The sequence below is a fragment of the Callorhinus ursinus genome, unplaced genomic scaffold (genome assembly GCF_003265705.2).
Source record: "Callorhinus ursinus isolate GAN/ISIS: 27379988/994484 unplaced genomic scaffold, GSC_fseal_2.0 scaffold11, whole genome shotgun sequence".
Lineage (NCBI taxonomy): Eukaryota > Metazoa > Chordata > Mammalia > Carnivora > Otariidae > Callorhinus > Callorhinus ursinus.
This window is the reverse complement of record NW_027397073.1, coordinates 52,641,888-52,659,168: the sequence shown is the minus strand read 5'-3', so window position 1 is coordinate 52,659,168 and position 17,281 is coordinate 52,641,888. Positions and strand designations below refer to the sequence as shown.

At 36.4% G+C, this 17,281-nt stretch overlaps 1 protein-coding gene across 2 annotated transcripts in view; it reads left to right on the top strand.

Annotated features, from left to right (window-relative positions):
• Positions 1–17,281, top strand: part of MYOM1 (myomesin 1) — a 155,119-nt gene that overhangs the window by 27,783 nt on the left and 110,055 nt on the right. The gene's annotated exons all lie outside the window — the stretch shown is intronic.

The following is a 17,281-nucleotide window of genomic DNA, read 5'->3' as shown; positions in this document are numbered from 1 at the left end:
TGGGATATTCAGCAGGACTTGGTGTTGGCTGTAAAGATGGAAATATGGTCACTAAGGTGAATTCATTTCTTTTAGCACTTGCTTTAAATGAACTGCTTCCAAAGGAAAGTTGAGAGGAATTAACACCATGTGTATGGGACAGCATCATTTTGTTCTGAAGAATGTTCCATAGAACATTAAGAACCTCGTTTAGGAAAGCAGCTGTCTTTTAATAGAGGAGGATTACATTTTAAATATCCATTTTCATGGACTGTCTGTGCTGAGTCTATAGAAGATGTTGCTAATGTAACTGCTTGTGGATTTATTTCGTTTCCCCAAGGCAATACAATCTACAAGTTTTATGAATTTGTATTTAAAGAGATCTTTACTTCTTCAACTCTATTGCTAAATTTTATGTTAAATTATTTTAATTTTAAACAAAATATCCTTTTAACCACATGTGTAATATTCATATTTATTTATAATGGGATATATTATATTAAACATTAGTAATTAAACCTTTGAGCACTTTTATATTTTGTTCAAAAAAAACATTTGCTCTGTGTTATCTTTGGAAGACTTAGCCATGTCAGCTTTAAAAAGCCTCACATAGTAAAGTTTCTATAGGAAATGGAACTGTAATCATTTTTCTATACTCAACTTCACATTGTGTTCTTTCCTGCAATGTCTATATTTATGTAGATAGGTAGGTAGGTAGCTATTCATTAATGGCTTAATGTTTGAAGAATTCAAACTTCTTGGTAGAAACATGTTGACCTAGAAATGTTGACCTAGAAACAAGAGAGGGAAGAAAACACCAATATTTTTTCCTTTGTGTAATACAATGTAAAAGAAAAGAAAGTCAACCTAATCCTAGGGTTATTTTAGTTTTTCTTTTTTTAGACCTAGAGCTAACAGGTTCAGATAGTATTCTTTGAACATTTCAAAATCTTCATAATTCCTTTAGGTTGTGTTTTTGCTCTCTCAAAATGGAATAACTTTTCCCTGCTAAATGAACTATCTCTCTTTGGATTATGAAAAGTGTTGATTAAAACCCCTAGGTTTAGAAATGCAGTTCCATGGAATGTATGTAAACACTAGGCTTGATCTATTTTTAGCCTGTGCTTTGTAGTTAGATGTCCAGTAGTAAAGTGGAAACTATGGAGATTTATATGTGCTCAAGGCTTGGCTGACCTCAGTAGGTCTTAGGAACAATGGCCCGTTCAACATCAATGTGGTTGTAAGCAGAGATCAGTTACCAATTGAATTCTGAGCCCAGGGTTATAAAATAAATCCTGGAAGACATATTCTAAATGCCTTTATTCTTAGTCACAGTGAGAAAAAAAAACCCTAAAGTAATTCAGGAAGACAAAAATGACACAAGATTATTGTTTTATGTTAGTAATCCACAAATACTATCAGAGATTAAAGGAGAAATGGTACTCATAACTACCAATAGGCAATGGTTCTTAACTTCTATCCGTGAATGGAGGGTCTTAGGTGATCTGAAATTATGTGCAAAATTAAGCACAGTTGAGAATTTGTTTTTGCTGAGAAAGATGGTAGCTTTCACCAGATTCTCAGAGAACCCTGTGACTCAACAAAGGTCTGAACCACTACCCTGGAAAGTCAACATATAAACATCAGACAACCCCATGTGTGGCCTGAGGATCCCTTTCTTAATGCCAATATTATACAAAGTTAGGATGAAATAAGGCAGATGTTTACAGGGAGTGTGGTATTATGAGAATCAGGGTTCCTTTGTTTCTTTTGAGTAGGCTGGATCATACATTAAATTGGAAATAAGTGAAATATTTTGTTACACTTGATAGGAATGAATAACTTTCAAAAAGCAGAGACAACACAGCATAGTTCTTAGATGATGGAGGGATGTAGAGTTGTCCCTCCACCCTTTGTAGAAATGGTAGATATTTAATTGCTTGATTCTAAACAGATTGACATTCAACCCATATGATGCAACTCAGCACAGCATCCTCTGTACCATTGTATCCTTACAATAACCCTGAGAGGTCGAAATTATATCCCCATTTTAAAAATGAGAAAATCAGAGACCAAATTGATTAAATAACTTTTCTCTCTTGCACTAAGAAGTGGTAGAATGATGATTTGAACCCCCATCCTACCCAAGCCCTCCACTCTTTTCATGGGTACCCAGTGACAGTTATAATCAACTAACTCCCCTTGACCTCCTGGCCGCCAGATTTTTCTTGAAGCATCAATATATAGTTTTTCATTATATTTCCTTTTATTTGCCATTCTTCTGGAGAAGCCATAGAACACCAGAATAACTAAGATTCAGAGTAGGGAACGGGCAATCCTAGGAGCATTCATGAATGCCAAACCTGGAACCTCACAGACTGTTTAACTTGTCACTTAGAATCAGACATAGTGACTTGCCTGGGGCATTCTGCCTAACATTAAATTGTACCCTCACCTGCACTCATGTCACATTGATCAACTCCTCTCGGTTGTTACTACTATTATAGTTTGCAAAGAACATGCTAATGCTCAAAACAATTCCAATTCAGACAGAAGATACCAGTGCTAAAAATAGAGACCACTAAACACAGAAGCCCTCATCTTCTATTGGCGGGTCTGATTGCAGCAGAGACTGAGGGGGACCTGAGAACTTGCTCCATTTCCCACCCTGGTGTGGTTTCAAAAGACGTTAGCAAAGAAATCTACTGCCTTGTGGACATTTTTGTGTCTTGACCTCAGCTGTTGGCATCAGACTAGTATCCACTTTCTACATATTCTTTTCCAGATGTTATAATGCAAAGTGGATAGTCTTTGGGGTCAAACGAGCCTGTGCTTCCTTTAATTAGGCTTGTGAGTTCAGGAGCTAGTTAACCTCTCAGTTTCTTCATCTGTGAAGTGGGGAAAATGTTCATCCCTAATGTTGCGAAGTCTAAAAGAAATAATGACATAAGGTACTTAGTGTAATAGCTGGCACATGGGGAACAGTCACTGAAGTTTAGGTATTGGTCATTCATTCAACAAATATTTACTGAGTGCCTCCTGTGTGCTAAGCACTGCGCCAGGTGCTTGGGATAAATTGCTGAACAAAACCGACAAAGGTTCCTGCCCTCATGGAGCATATATTCTAGCATGGAGGGACAGGCCATAAACAATAAACATAATAAAAAAGAAATTGAATTTTATATCATGCTAGAAGGTAATAGATTTTATGGAAGCAATAAAAAATAGAGTAGGCTAAGAAGGATCAGGTATGGGGGGCAGGCCCCTTTGAGAAGGTGGTATCTGAGCAAAGACATGAAGTAGCAGAGGGAGTTCTCTGGGAGAAAGGTGCACCAGGCATCAGGAATAGCCACTGCAAGGCCTTTCAGCAAGGAACAGCATCAAGGCCACTGAGGGAATGGAGGAGTGAGGGAAAGAGCAGGTGAAAATGTCAGAAAGGTAATAATAGGGCAAGGCCAAGCATATAGGGTCTTGTGGGCCAGGCCAACCATATAGGGTCTTGTGAGCCATTGTAAGAATTTTTTATTCTGAGTTAGAGGGAGGGAGTTGTGACAAAGTTTAGGGCAGAGGAATGATATGAGCTGACTTAAACTGTAACAGGATCAGTGTGTCTGCTGTGTGGAGAACAGACTGGTGCACAAGCAGAAGCAGGTTACCCACGTAGGAGGCTAATGCTATAGTCCAGGCAGGAGCAGATGGGCAGTCAGAACAGATATGGTGGTCTGTTAGTTATTGCTGAATTCTGAATTCCACCAATTTTTTTCATAGGGCTTTTCAGCTCCCGTAGCCACATAGTTTTGAGGCTGTGAAAAGATCCATGTAGATTTTCTGTACACAATGAATTTTCTAAGATTCTCTTTGGGTAATGTGATGATGGTAATACCATATGCTTATTCTCCATTCCCCAAGATCCAACAAAGTACCTTGTCCCATTGTTAGTGCTTTTTATGGGACTTAAGAAAAAAAGTACCTGAAATAACCATAGTTGTATGGGGATTTGAGTCCACCTGTAGATTCAAGTAGCTGAATCTGAATTACAAAAAATTATTGAACCATAAACTGTTACGGGAAATGAAGTTTGCTTGGAAAACTATTGATATATCCAGGTTGTGTATTCTTATCTTTTCCCCTCTAGAAATAGTCTTATAGCCTCTTCTCTAAATAAAAGTTTAGCTATTATATATATAAGGAAAAAGCACCATGGTTTCTGGGTTACAAAAATCAATACAACGCTCTGGGATTTGTCTTACAGAATTTAAGTACCCAGAAAATGATGAATTAAATTACTTCCCATGTGATCAGAGAAGCTCAGAGGAAATCTAATAAAAGCGGAAAAGCCAGTTACTTTCCCTCCCCGCCACCCCCAGAAATAGGCAAGTTTATTGCTATTTGCTTCTTTAAAAGGCAATTATACACAGAATCCCAAAGACACACCCTGAGTCCAAGGAGAGTAGCCCTCACCATGTTCAATCTCCTGTCCCTAGGAGTATCACTCCTGATAATACCAGCTTCATATAATCACCAGTTTGTAGATCCATGGAACTGTGAAATGGGTGAAGCAGGAAGAGACCAAAAGTTCATCTAACTCAAGCCCTTCCTTACACTGAGGCCAGAAAAGATGTTGGCTCATTCTCTGCTATCTATGCTTTATTATCCAAAAACTATTATTTGCTGGGCTCTTTTGCAGGTTAAATCCAAGTTTAGATGATAAAAGATACTTCCAGAATGGCATTCATCTTCCCCAGACAGGTGAACCATCCTGTGAGAAGGAAGGCATGTCCTTTAAGAGAGTAGGAATAAAAGGAGTCAGCCAAAGGTGGAAGAAGGGCAAAGTGGTATCTCCCAGGCTCTGATGTGAAATGTTAGCTTTGTTCCTGGCTGGTTGGGCAGCGAGGTGTAACTGAGCTTCCCCACAGAGGTCTGTGAACTCTGGAAGCCCATGGGAGCCGTTGCAACAGGCTTGACCTTTTCCACAGCAGCCTTTCTAGATGAAACAAGAGAAAGCAGGGGCACCTCAAATGAGGAAGGTAGCTTCCATGACACCATAGTGACCATCCTCAAAGTGGGGTGGGATGTGGGTTTCTGGGCTGCCTTGTAAATAAGTTAGTAAGACTAACTTTTAAAAGTCCTGGAACATTTTTAGTTCACAGATTTAGACTTTATAAGGCTTCTGATACTGTCTTCAAACAGCCTGCATAATATAAAATATCAAGGAAATAAGGAGTAAACTCTTTCACTTCTGCTTAAAAATAGGACATGATCTAGATCAATTGCTAAAATAGTCAGAAATGGATAAAAACTGAACGATATATGTAGATAAGAACCACAAAATATTTAAATCTCTCCAGTGTTTTACTCATCCGCCTTTTTTAGGACACATGACTGTTCTACATTCATGTTGAGAAGTGGTTTGGACCCCCGTGGTATGTGCTTTTAGATCATGGCTATACATTAGCTGTAGAAAGTTACCAAAAAGAAGATAAAATGTTACTTATCAGTGGAAACTTAAATAGTGGAAAAATAAAGCAATAAATAGAAGAAAAAATTGTGGTTATATTCCTATTTAAGTAAACATTTTTTAAAAACTAAAAATAGATATTTCTATTGCTGAGAATGAAATGGAGAGGGGGTAGAAAGGATAAGCATAAGGCAAATAATGCAAAACAAACAAAAAAACCCAAGGGTGGTTGTTTGTTATGACACTACATGTCAGTAATTTCAAGAGTGATGTTGATCAAACTAAATTCATGTTTATATCTTATAAGTAGCTTTTTCTGTGAAGTATATTAGCAAAAAAGAAAGGACTCAAAGCCTCCTACTTATCTACTAACTTTGATGTTCTCCTGAAACCTCCATAAGTGTTGAGATTGAGAAACAGGAAAATTGAAATGTCAGTAGACAGTGTTGAGCCTGACATGATACCCATATCAAAGGAGGATCATTGAATGAAGTTGTTTTAAATCAAAAGTAGATCCAAAAATAGAGCTACCATACGATCCAGCAGTTGCACTACTGGGTATTTACCACAAAGATACAAATGTAGGGATCCGAAGGGGTACATGCACCCCAATGTTTATAGCAGCCATGTCCACAATAGCCAAACTGTGGAAAGAGCCAAGATGTCCATCGACAGATGAATGGGTAAAGAAGATGTGGTATATATACACAATGGAATATTATGCAGCCATCCAAAGGAATGAGATCTTGCCATCTGCAACGACGTGGATGGAACTGGAGGGTGTTATGCTGAGTGAAATAAGTCAGTCAGAGAAAGACATGTATCATATGACCTCACTGATATGAGGAATTCTTAATCTCAGGAAACAAACTGAGTGTTGCTGAGTGGTGGCGGGTGGGAGGGATGGGGTGGCTGGGTGATAGACATTGGGTATGGTATGTGCTATGGCGAGCGCTGTGAATTGTGCAAGACTGTTGAATCATAGATCCGTACTTCTGAAACAAATAATACAAGATATGTTAAGAAAAAGGAAAAAGAAGAAGATAGCAGGAGGGGAAGAATGAAGGGGAGTAAGTCGGAGGGGGAGACGAACCATGAGAGATGATGGACTCTGAAAAACAAACTGAGGGTTCTAGAGGGGAGGGGGGTGGGGGGATGGGTTAGCCTGATGATGGGTATTAAGGAGGGCACGTTCTGCATGGAGCACTGGGTGTTATGCACAAACAATGAATCATGGAACACTACATCAAGAACTAATGATGTAATGTATGGTGATTAACATAACAATAAAAAATTTAAAAAAAAAGTAGATCCAAAACAACCTTTTTGCAAAACCCCAAAGAAAGTATTGTCTTTCAAGTTTTGCAAGAGGGAGAAATGTGGCTGATGGAAAACTAGAAATGGAAAAAGAGACTGCAAACTTCAAGTGCTTGCTCCTGACCCTCTAGGGGGTCCTGAAGATGAAAGAGATGGAACTTCAGATATGAGAAACGCGGAGTGGCTGTCTCGAGGAGCAGACAGCCAAGAAGAATGGTTTTCTTTTTCTTTTTTTTTTTAAAGATTTTATTTATTTATTTGACAGAGAGACAGCGAGAGAGGGAACACAAGTAGGGGGGACTGGGAGAGGGAGAAGCGGACTCCCCACTGAGCAGGGACCCCCCCCCCAACTTGGGGCTTGATCTCAGGACCTGAGCTGAAGGCAGACGCTTAACCAACTGAGCCACCCAGGCTCCCCTTTCAGATCTTCTAAGAGTTTTATAATTTTAGCTTTTACATATAGAAATTTGATCCATTTTTAATTAAATTATATGTGCGATATTGAGTAAAGTTCTAAACTCATCCTTTCACATATGGATATACAATTGTTCTAGCATCATTTGTTGAAAAGACTTTCTTTCCCCTTTAATTCCTTAGCACCTTTATAAAAAATTAATTGATCATAAATAGAAAGGTTTGTTTCTCTCAGTTCTGTTCCACTGATCTATATGCCTACCCTTACACCAGTATCCCAGGGGTTTAATTACTGTTGCTTAGAAAAAGTTTTGAAATGGGTGAATATAAGTCTTCAACTTAGTTCCTCTTTTATGGAAAATCTTTTGCCTATGTGTTCCTTCATATTTCTGTATAAATTTTAAGATCACCTTGTCAATGTCTACAAAGAAAAACATCTGCTGGGATTTTGATAAGAATCATGTTGAAACTGTAGAACAATTTTGAAAAATGTGTCATCTTAACAATGTCAAGTCTTTCAGTCCATGAACATGGAATATTTATTTATTCAGATCTTTTTTCACCATTATCATAATAATGTTTTATCATTTTCAAATACAAGTTTTATACTTCTTTGTCAAAGTTATTCCTAAATATTTTATTTTTTTGGTACTATTGTGAATGCAATTGTTGTCTTAATTGTATTTTTGCATTGTTCATTGTTAGTACATAGAAATATAATTTTTGTGTTTTGATTTTGTATCCTGTGACCTTGCTGAACTAATTTATTAGTACTAGCATTTTTGTGTGTATTTGTATTTCTTAGGATTTTCTGCATATATGATTCTATCAACAACTAAAGATAGACTTCTTCCTTTCAGTTGCTTTTTGTTTTTTTTTTTAAACTGTCCTGGCTAGAAACTCTGATACAGTGTTGAATAGAAGTGCAAGAGCAAACATCATACCCTTATTCCCAATTTCAGGAGGAAAGCATTTATTCCTTTTACTATTAAATTTGATACTAGCTATGAATTTTTCATAGATGCCTTTATCGCATTGAGGAAGTTCCCTTCTATTCCTGTTTTGTTGAGAGTTTTTAACATGAAGGAATGCTGAATTTTGTCAAATACTATCACATCTATTGAGATGATAATGTGATTTTTTTTCTTCATTCTGTTAATATGGTATATATTACACTAATTGATTTTCAAATGGTAAATCAACCTTGCATTCCGGGGATAAACTCCACTTAGTTTAATATTTTATATGTTGCTGGATTCAGTTTGCTAATATTGTGTGAAGGATTTCTGCATCTATGTTCTTGAGGGATATTGGTCTGTAGTTTTCTTTTACTATAATGTCTTTGTTTGGCTTTGATATCAGGTAATACTGGCCTTATAGAAAAAGTTGGGAAGTGTCTCCTTCTCCTCTGTTTTGGAAGAAATTAGGAAGCAATTGGTGTTATTTCTTCTTTAAATGTTTGATGGAATTCTTCAGTGAAGCCATTTAATTGTGCAAAGATTTTAAATTACTAATTCAACTTTTTAATTTATTATTGGTCCGTTCAGAGTTTTAATTTCTTCTCAAGCTAGTTTTGGTATTTTGAGTCTTTATAGGAATTTTTCCATTTCATTTAAGTGATTGAATTTCTTGATATAAATGCATCTACCATTTGCTTGTGAGCCCCTTAATTTCTGTAGGGTTGGTAGTGATGTTTCCTCTTTCATTCTTGACTTTGGTAATTTGTGTCTTCTGTCTTTTTTCATGGTTAGTCTAGTGAAAGGTTTGTCAATTTTCTTGATCTTTTCAATGAACCAAACTGTTTCACTGATTTTATTTGTTGTTCTTTTTTTCTCTTTCACTGATTTCTTCTCTAATCTTTAATATATCTCCCTTCTTTTTGTTTCATGTTTAGTTTAATCTTTTTTCAAACTTCTTACAGTGCTTAAATTAATAATATGAGACCTTTCTTCTTTTCTAAGATAGACACTTAAAGCTATAAACTTTCCTCTAACCACCTTTTTGCTGTATCCCATATATTTTGATATGTTGTGTTTTTTTGTTTTCATGTAGTTCACAATATCTTCTAATTCCATTGTGATTTCTTTTCTCATAAGTGAGTTATTTAGAAGTATGTTGTTAGTCTCCTAATACTTGAGGATTTTCTAAATTCCTTTCTTCTATAGATTCTTATTTAGTTCTTCTGCTGTCAGATAATATATTTTGTATGATTTAAATCCATTTAAATTGATTGAGATTGTTTTGTGAGGCAGCATATGAACTGTCCTGGAGAATGTTGAAAAGAATATGTACTTTGTTGCCATTGGGTAAAGTATTCTAGAAAGGTCAGTTAGGTCAAGTTGATTGATAGTGTTATTTAAGACACCTACATCCTTGCTGATTTTTGTCTAGTTCCATCAGTTATTGAGAGTACCATATTGAAGTCTCCAGTCATTTTTAATTTTCTATTTTTTTCTTTCAATTATGTCACTTTTTGCTTCACATATTTTAGGACTCTGTTGGTACATATAAATTTGTAATTGTCATACTTCTCTGAGGAATTGACCCTCTTATCATTATGAAATGTTTCTCTCTGTCCCTAGGAATATTTTAGCTTAAAGTGTATTTTTTTGTATTAATATAACCTCTCTCGCTCCTTGTGGTTATCATTTGCACAGTATATCTTTTTCATTCTTTTACTTTAGCACATGTGTGTCTTTGAATTTTTTTTCAAAGCTATGATTTTTAAGTTATCTCTACAACCAACGTGGGGCTTAAACTTATAATCCCAAGATCAAGAGTCACATGCTTCACCAACTGAGCCAGCCAGGGGCCCCTATATATCTTTGAATTTATGGTGTGGCTTTCATAGCAGCATACAATTGGATTTTTTAAAAAATCCATTCTGACAATCTGCTGTTCCTTGGAGTTTTTAATCCCTTCACATTTAATAAAATTACTAAAATGGCTGGACTTACATTTGGTACTTTTGTGGGGTTTTTGGTATATCTCATATCCTTTGTTCATTTGTTCCTCCTTTATTGCCCTGTTTTATGTTAAATAGATATTTTTAGTTTAATTTTATTTAATTTCTTTGTTTCTTAACTCTATTTTTTGTTTTTTTCTCAAAGGGATTGCTTTAGGAATTACAATACACATATTAACTCATCCCATTCTACTTCACATTTATAGTAATTTATTACTGGTAGAAATAGAAATTTTGTTCCAATATAGCTTCATTTCCTCCCATGCCTTTTGAACTATTGTCATATATATTACAATTATATATATTATAAACCCAACAATGCATTGTGTTAACTATTGTTTTATGCAATCTTATATCTTCAAAGAATTTAAGAGAGTAGAAATATATATATATATTCATATACATATTTACCCAATTATTTACTTTGTGGTGCTCTTCATTTTTTTGTGTGGGTTTAGATTACTGTCTGGTGTCATTTCCTTTAAACCTGAGGGATTTGCTTTAGCATTTCTTGTAAGGCAGGTCTGCTAGCAATCAATTCAGTTTTTATTTTTCTGGGAATCTTTACTTTGCCTTTAGTTTTGAGTGATATTTTATTAGATACTGAATTTTTTATTGAGGTATAGTTGACACACAATGCTACATTAGCTTCAGGTGTACAACATAGTGATTCAACAAGTCTATATATTATGCACTGCTCACCACAAGTGTAGCTACCATATGTTACCATATGACACTGTTACAGTACCATTAATTATATTTCCTATGCTATAACTTTCATTTCCATGACTTATTCATTCCATAATAGGAAGCCTGTATCTTCCACTCCCTTTCACCCATTTTGCCCATCCTCCCACCCCCCTCACCTCTGGCAACCATCAGATTGTTCTTTATGTTTATAGGTCTGTTTCTGCTTTTTGTTTATTTGTTTTGTTTTTTAGATTGTACATAAAGTGAAATCACATGATATTTATCTTTAACTTGTTTCACTTACCTTCTTGGTGTATCCATGTTGTAAATGGCAAGATCTTACCTTTTTTTATCACTGAGTAATATTCCATTATATATATTTATATATATATAAAGTAATGTAATATATATATAATGGAATTTATATATAATGGAATGGAATATATATATAAGGATGACTTTTTTATTAACATATAATGTATTGTTTCAGGGGTACAGGTCTGTGATTCATCAGTCTTACACAATTCACAGCACCCACCATAGCACATACTTTCCCCAATGTCCATCACCTAGCCACCCCATCCCTTCCTCCCCCCTCCACTCCAACAACCCTCAGTTTGTTTCCTGAGATTAAGAGTCTCTTATGGTTTGTTTCCCTGTCTGGTTTTGTCCCGTTTCATGTTTCCCTCTCTTCCCCCATGATCCTCTGCCTTGTTTCTCAAATTCCACATATCAGTGAGATCATATGATAATTGTCTTTCTCTGATTGACTTATTTTGCCTAGCATAATACCCTCTAGTTCCATCCACATCGTTGCAAATGGCAAGATTTCATTTTTGATGGCGGCATAATATTCCATTGTATAAATATACCACATCTTCTTTATCCATTCATCTGTTGATGGACATCTAGGCTCTTTCCATAGTTTGGCTATTGTGGACATTGCTGCTGTAAACACTGGGGTGCATGTGCCCCTTTGGATCACTACATTTGTATCTTTGGGGTAAATACCCAGTAGTGCAATTGCTGGGTCATAGGGTAGCTCTATTTTCAAATTTCTGAGGAAACTCCATACTGTTTTCCAGAGTGGCTGCACCAGCTTGCATTCCCACCAACAGTGTAGGAGGGTTCCCCTTTCTCCGCATCCTCGCCAACATCTGTCATTTCCTGATTTTCTTCTTTGCAGAAATGTCTGTTCATGTCTTCTGCCCATTTCTTGATTGGATTAGTTATTCTTTGGGTGTTGAGTTTGATAAGTTCTTTATAGATTTTTGGATATTAGCCCTTTATCTGATATGTCATTTGCAAATATCTTTTCCCATTCTGTTGGTTGTCTTTTGGTTTTGTTGATTGTTTCCTTTCAATGGACACTTGGGTTGCTTCCATACCTTGGCTATTATAAATAATACTTTAGTAAACATAGGAGTGCATATATCTTTTTGAATTAGTGTTTTCATTTTATTTGGGTTAAATACCCAATAATGGAATTACTAGATCATATGATATTTCTATTTTTAATTTTTTGAGGTGTCTCCATACTGTTTTCCACAGTGGCTGCACCAACTTACATTCCCACCAACAATGTACAAAGATTCTTTTTTTTCTACATCCTTGTCAACACTTGTTTTTGATTCTAGCATTCTGACAGGTATAACGCAATAATCTCACTGTGGTTTTGATTTGCATTTCCCTGACGATTAATGCTGTTGAGCATCTTTTCATGTGTTTGTTGGCCATCTGTATGTCTTATTTGGAAAAATGTCTATTCAGGTCCTCTGCCCATTTTTAAATCAGATTTTTTATGTGGAATTGTATAAGTTTTTTACATATTTTAGATATTAATCCCTTACCAGATATATTACTTGCAAATATCTTCTCCCATTCAATAGGTTGCCTTTTTGTTTTATTGATGGTTTCCTTTACAATGCAAAAGCTTTTTTATTTTGGTATAGTCCCAACAGTTTATTTTTGCTTTTGTCTTTCTGGATATAGAATTTTTGATTAACTTTTTTTCAGAACTTAAATATATCATATCAATGCCTTCTGGGATATATTGTTTCTGATAAAGTGTCAACGATTAATATATTTTTCTCCTGTATGTGATTAACCGTTTTATTCTTGCTACTTTCAAGATTTCTCTCTGGCTTTATCTAGGTGTGTATCTCTTTGTGTGTATGTTGCCTGGGTTTATTGAGCATCTTGGATCCATAGAGTAATAGTTTTCATCAGATTTGGGGAGCTTTAGGCCATTATTTCTTTGAATATATTTTCCTACTCTTTATCGATCCTCTTTTCAATGTTACTGTTACTCATATATTGGTATGTTTAATATTGTCCCACAGATCTCTGAAGGTTTTAAAAGTTTTCTTCATTCTTTTATCTTTCTGTTTTTTATTTTTATTTTTAAAGATTTTATTTATTTATTTATCAGAGAGATAGAGCACAAGCAGGGGGTGCGGCAGGCAGAGGGAGAAGCAGGCTCCCCACTAAGCAAGGAGCCTGATGTGGGACTCGATCCTAGGACCCTGGGAACATGACCTGAGCTGAAGGCAGACGCCTAACTGACTGAGACATCCAGGCATCCCATCTTTCTGTTTTTTAGATTGGATAATTTTTATCTTCAAGTTCACTGATTCTTTATTCTTCTATCTAAAATCTCTTGTTGAGTCCCTTTAATAAATTTTTCATTAAAGTTATTATACTTTTAAACTCCACAATGTTCATTTGATCCTATTTTAGAATTTTTTTTTAACATTTATTTATTTAGGGGTACCTGGGTGGCTCAGTCAGTAAAGCGTCTGCTTTTGGCTCAGGTCATGATCATGAGGTCTTGGGATCGAGCCCCGTGTCAGGCTCCCTGCCAAGCAGGGAGCTTCTCCCTCTCCCTCTGCCAACTCCCCCTGCTTGTGCTCTCTCTCTTACTCTATCAAATAAATAAATTTGAGTTTTTATTTATTTATTTGAGAGAATAAGAGAGAGAGAGAGAGCATGAGTGGGGGAAGGACAGAGGGGAAGAATCTCAGGCAGACTCCCCCTGAGTGCAGAGCCCAACATGGGGCTCAATCTCACAACCCTGAGATCATGACCTGAGCTGCAATCAAGAATTAGACACTTAGCCGACTGAGCCACCCAGGTGCCCCCCCCATTTTGTTATTTCTACGTCTTTGTCGACATTCTCTCTCCTTTTGAGTCACTGTCATAATACTTTCCTTTAGTTCTTTAAACATGGTTTCCTTTATTAGTCTTTGAACATATTTATAATTGCTGCTTTGAAGTCTTTGTTAAATCCAACATCAGTGTCCACCCAGAGACAGTTTTTATTTACTGATTTTTTTCTGTTGGTATGGATTATATTTTCCTATTTCTTGGCATGTTCCATAATTTTTGTTGTTGTTAAAAATTGGACATGTTAGATAGTATATTGTAGCAATTCTGGATTCTGAATTTTCCCTTAAATGTGTTGTCATTGTGTTTTGGTTTTAATAACTTGTGTAAATGCACTTATAGAATCTGTTTACTGTGTGTGTGTAAACTGTGTGTAAACTGTGTGACTGCTGATGTCTCTACTCAGTTTGTTTTTTAAATTATTGTTCTCATTTTTAAACCTGAATTCATAGGAATCACATTGTGTTTGCATAGATTAATGACCAGTCAATGAATGGTGACATATTGTATTAAAACAAAAGCTTTCACTCTCTGGCAGTAGATCTGTATGTATGTTAGGGAGGACATTTAAAGTTCAGGTAACTTTTAAATATATACATTCTGGCTTTGCTTACCTCTAGACTCTCTTGTCTGTCCTCTACACATGAACACAGGATTAGTCAGCCAGTGATGTGTGGATAACTTGAGTCCTATCCAGTTTTTTCTATGCAGGCACATGGAAAACTTTTGAAGGCTTCCCATGGTGGTCTTATTTCCCAGATCTTCCTATTAAATGGCTGGCTGATCTACCAGTCTGCTGCTTTTTCCAACCATGATTGGAACCTGAGGCTAACTGAGTTGCTGGTCTTCCCTTGTTTGTTTACCACTTAGATTGCTAGTGTTTCTCACAATGCTGCTGGATGTGAAGTTTTAACATGTTCTGCTCCAAATCAGGTCAGCCTCCTCTGGCAGTGAACATTCTGATTGTCATGCTTTTTTCGATTTTGTTAGAAATACCTTATAAACTGAGCTGGGAGAGGGGAGAAAGCTAGGCAGAATGTCATGTAGACTTCCACTGTTCATACCTAAAGTTCAGTCCTTTTTTATGAATAACTACTTCACAGTGTAGTGTATGCCTTTGGTTGATTTTCAGAGCCCTGAATGGGTTGGTTTTGACACCTGTATCCAGTTTTATCATTGCTTTTTGAGGAGAGTAACTGCTGAAATACTCACTCCATCATACTAGAAGTCCCACCTCTACACTGGTCATTTTTAATAACTCCTCAGCAGATTCTGGTGTGAAGCCAAGGTTGAGAATCACTGGGCTAGGGTATGATGACAGGAGGATGAATGATTTCACTTCATTCAATAAACATTTATTGAACACCTTCGGGCACTGGACACAATGCAGATACAAAGATAACTAAAACTATCCATCTCTATGAGTGGTCATAGGCAGTGAGAAAGAGAAAGCGATAATGCACTAGAACCCAAGCATATAGGGATTGGTGATGCAGGGTTTGGGAGCAGTGTCAGCAAAAAACAATGCCCACAGCCCATCATTTTTCTGAAACATGCCAATAGGTTATCACACTTTCGGAAAGTAATATAGCCAATAAGCAGATCCCTACTTAATGTAAGTATGAATAAAGTTACTCATCCTGGGGAACTAGGACAATTTCCCCCAAATTGTATGTTGACTACAAACATAACTTTAAGGAACTAGCATTTTATTTCTTGTAAAATTTAATGAGTTTTTTAATGCTATATTTTCAACTGAACTGTGATGATTTCATAACCTGTGAATAAATTCAGGAATAACAAGTCACCATGGGAGTCATTACAGGCAGTGTGATACGATATTATGATCTCCAAAGTGGGGTGACCACAAAGGCAAACCATGGAAAGAAAGATAGGAAGAAATATTAGCACTACTATTTTTTTTTAATCAAATTTGGTCTTTTTTTTTTTTTAAAAGATTATTTATTTGAGAGACAGAGACAGAGATAGCGAGAGAGAGGGCAGGAGCAGGGAGGAGAGGGAGACACAGACTCCCCACTGAGCAGGGAGCCCAACACAGGGCTCGATCCCAGGACCCTGAGATCATGACCTGAGCCAAAGGCAGATGCTTAACCAACTGAGCCAACCAGGCACCCCTCAAATTTGGTCTTTAAAATGTTTCTATTGACTGAATGTTTCATAAAGTGTGACTATTTATATGGCAGTATTTGCATAGAACATGTAAATTAACATATGTAGGTGGCATGCCCCCTACATATGGAATAATCACCTCCTGGCACATTCTATGTAATAAGTGCATCATTTCAAAGATTCATCTTAAAGGGAAAATGACAAAAAAGGATTAACACAACAAAAAGAGCTGTTTCAATGTAAATAAATGTTGAAAATACGAGCTCATGAGAATGACTATAGATACTAGAATGAAAGTAAAGAAAAAAAGACCAACAACAGAAGTGAGAGCAAAATGAAAAAAAATGAAAATGTTCTATAAATAGGAAAAAAAGAAACTCTTAAACTCCAAAATTAATTTTATTTTGCATGGTAATGAATTAAAGAGGGGAAGGAAAATACCACTTTAAACTTAGACCTGTATTAGCACAGCCTGTACTCTGTAATCTGCTGGGGAGATAGAACGCAGTCATTTTGCTGCTGCCTGGAACAGGCAGTCAGGAATAAATTTCACTCAGCCTTCCAGTTGGTAACCAATCCTCAAGCTTGAATTGAAGGTTCTAACCTTTAATTTTAATGCTGATCATACACTAGGACCTAGATATTCACCCTAGGGAAGGAGATAGTTAGTGGGAGAGGAAGAAGTTGGCCACTGTGTTTTGGGGATCAAAGGCAGTAGTCCACCCTATACCCCCAGGCCCAGAACCACTGCACCCCCCTGTACTTTCTAGAAGCCCTACAGTTCTGTGCTACTTGTTTAGCAGAGGATAGATTTACCTGCATTATTATGTGTTCCTTTTGCACTATGTATGCGTTTGGCCTGTCTTCTGCTTTTGATTTAGGTCATCTCTTTGCTTTTCCTAATGCTTCTTAAAGATTGAGAAATGGTCAGGTTTGGGTGGTTTCGAAGGTTTTTCTGTTTCAGCTGGGCGGCTTGCTCTTCCCATGCCATATCACACACATGCTTCACTTTCTTCCCAAATTTTCTCCAGACAAGGGAACTTTTTAATACTGTTTTATTTTAGAATCATTTCAAATTACAAGGATAGTACAGAGTTCTGGTAGAGTTCCCTATTGTGAATGTCTTTCATTACAATGTAGACCAGGGGCTTTTAACATGAATC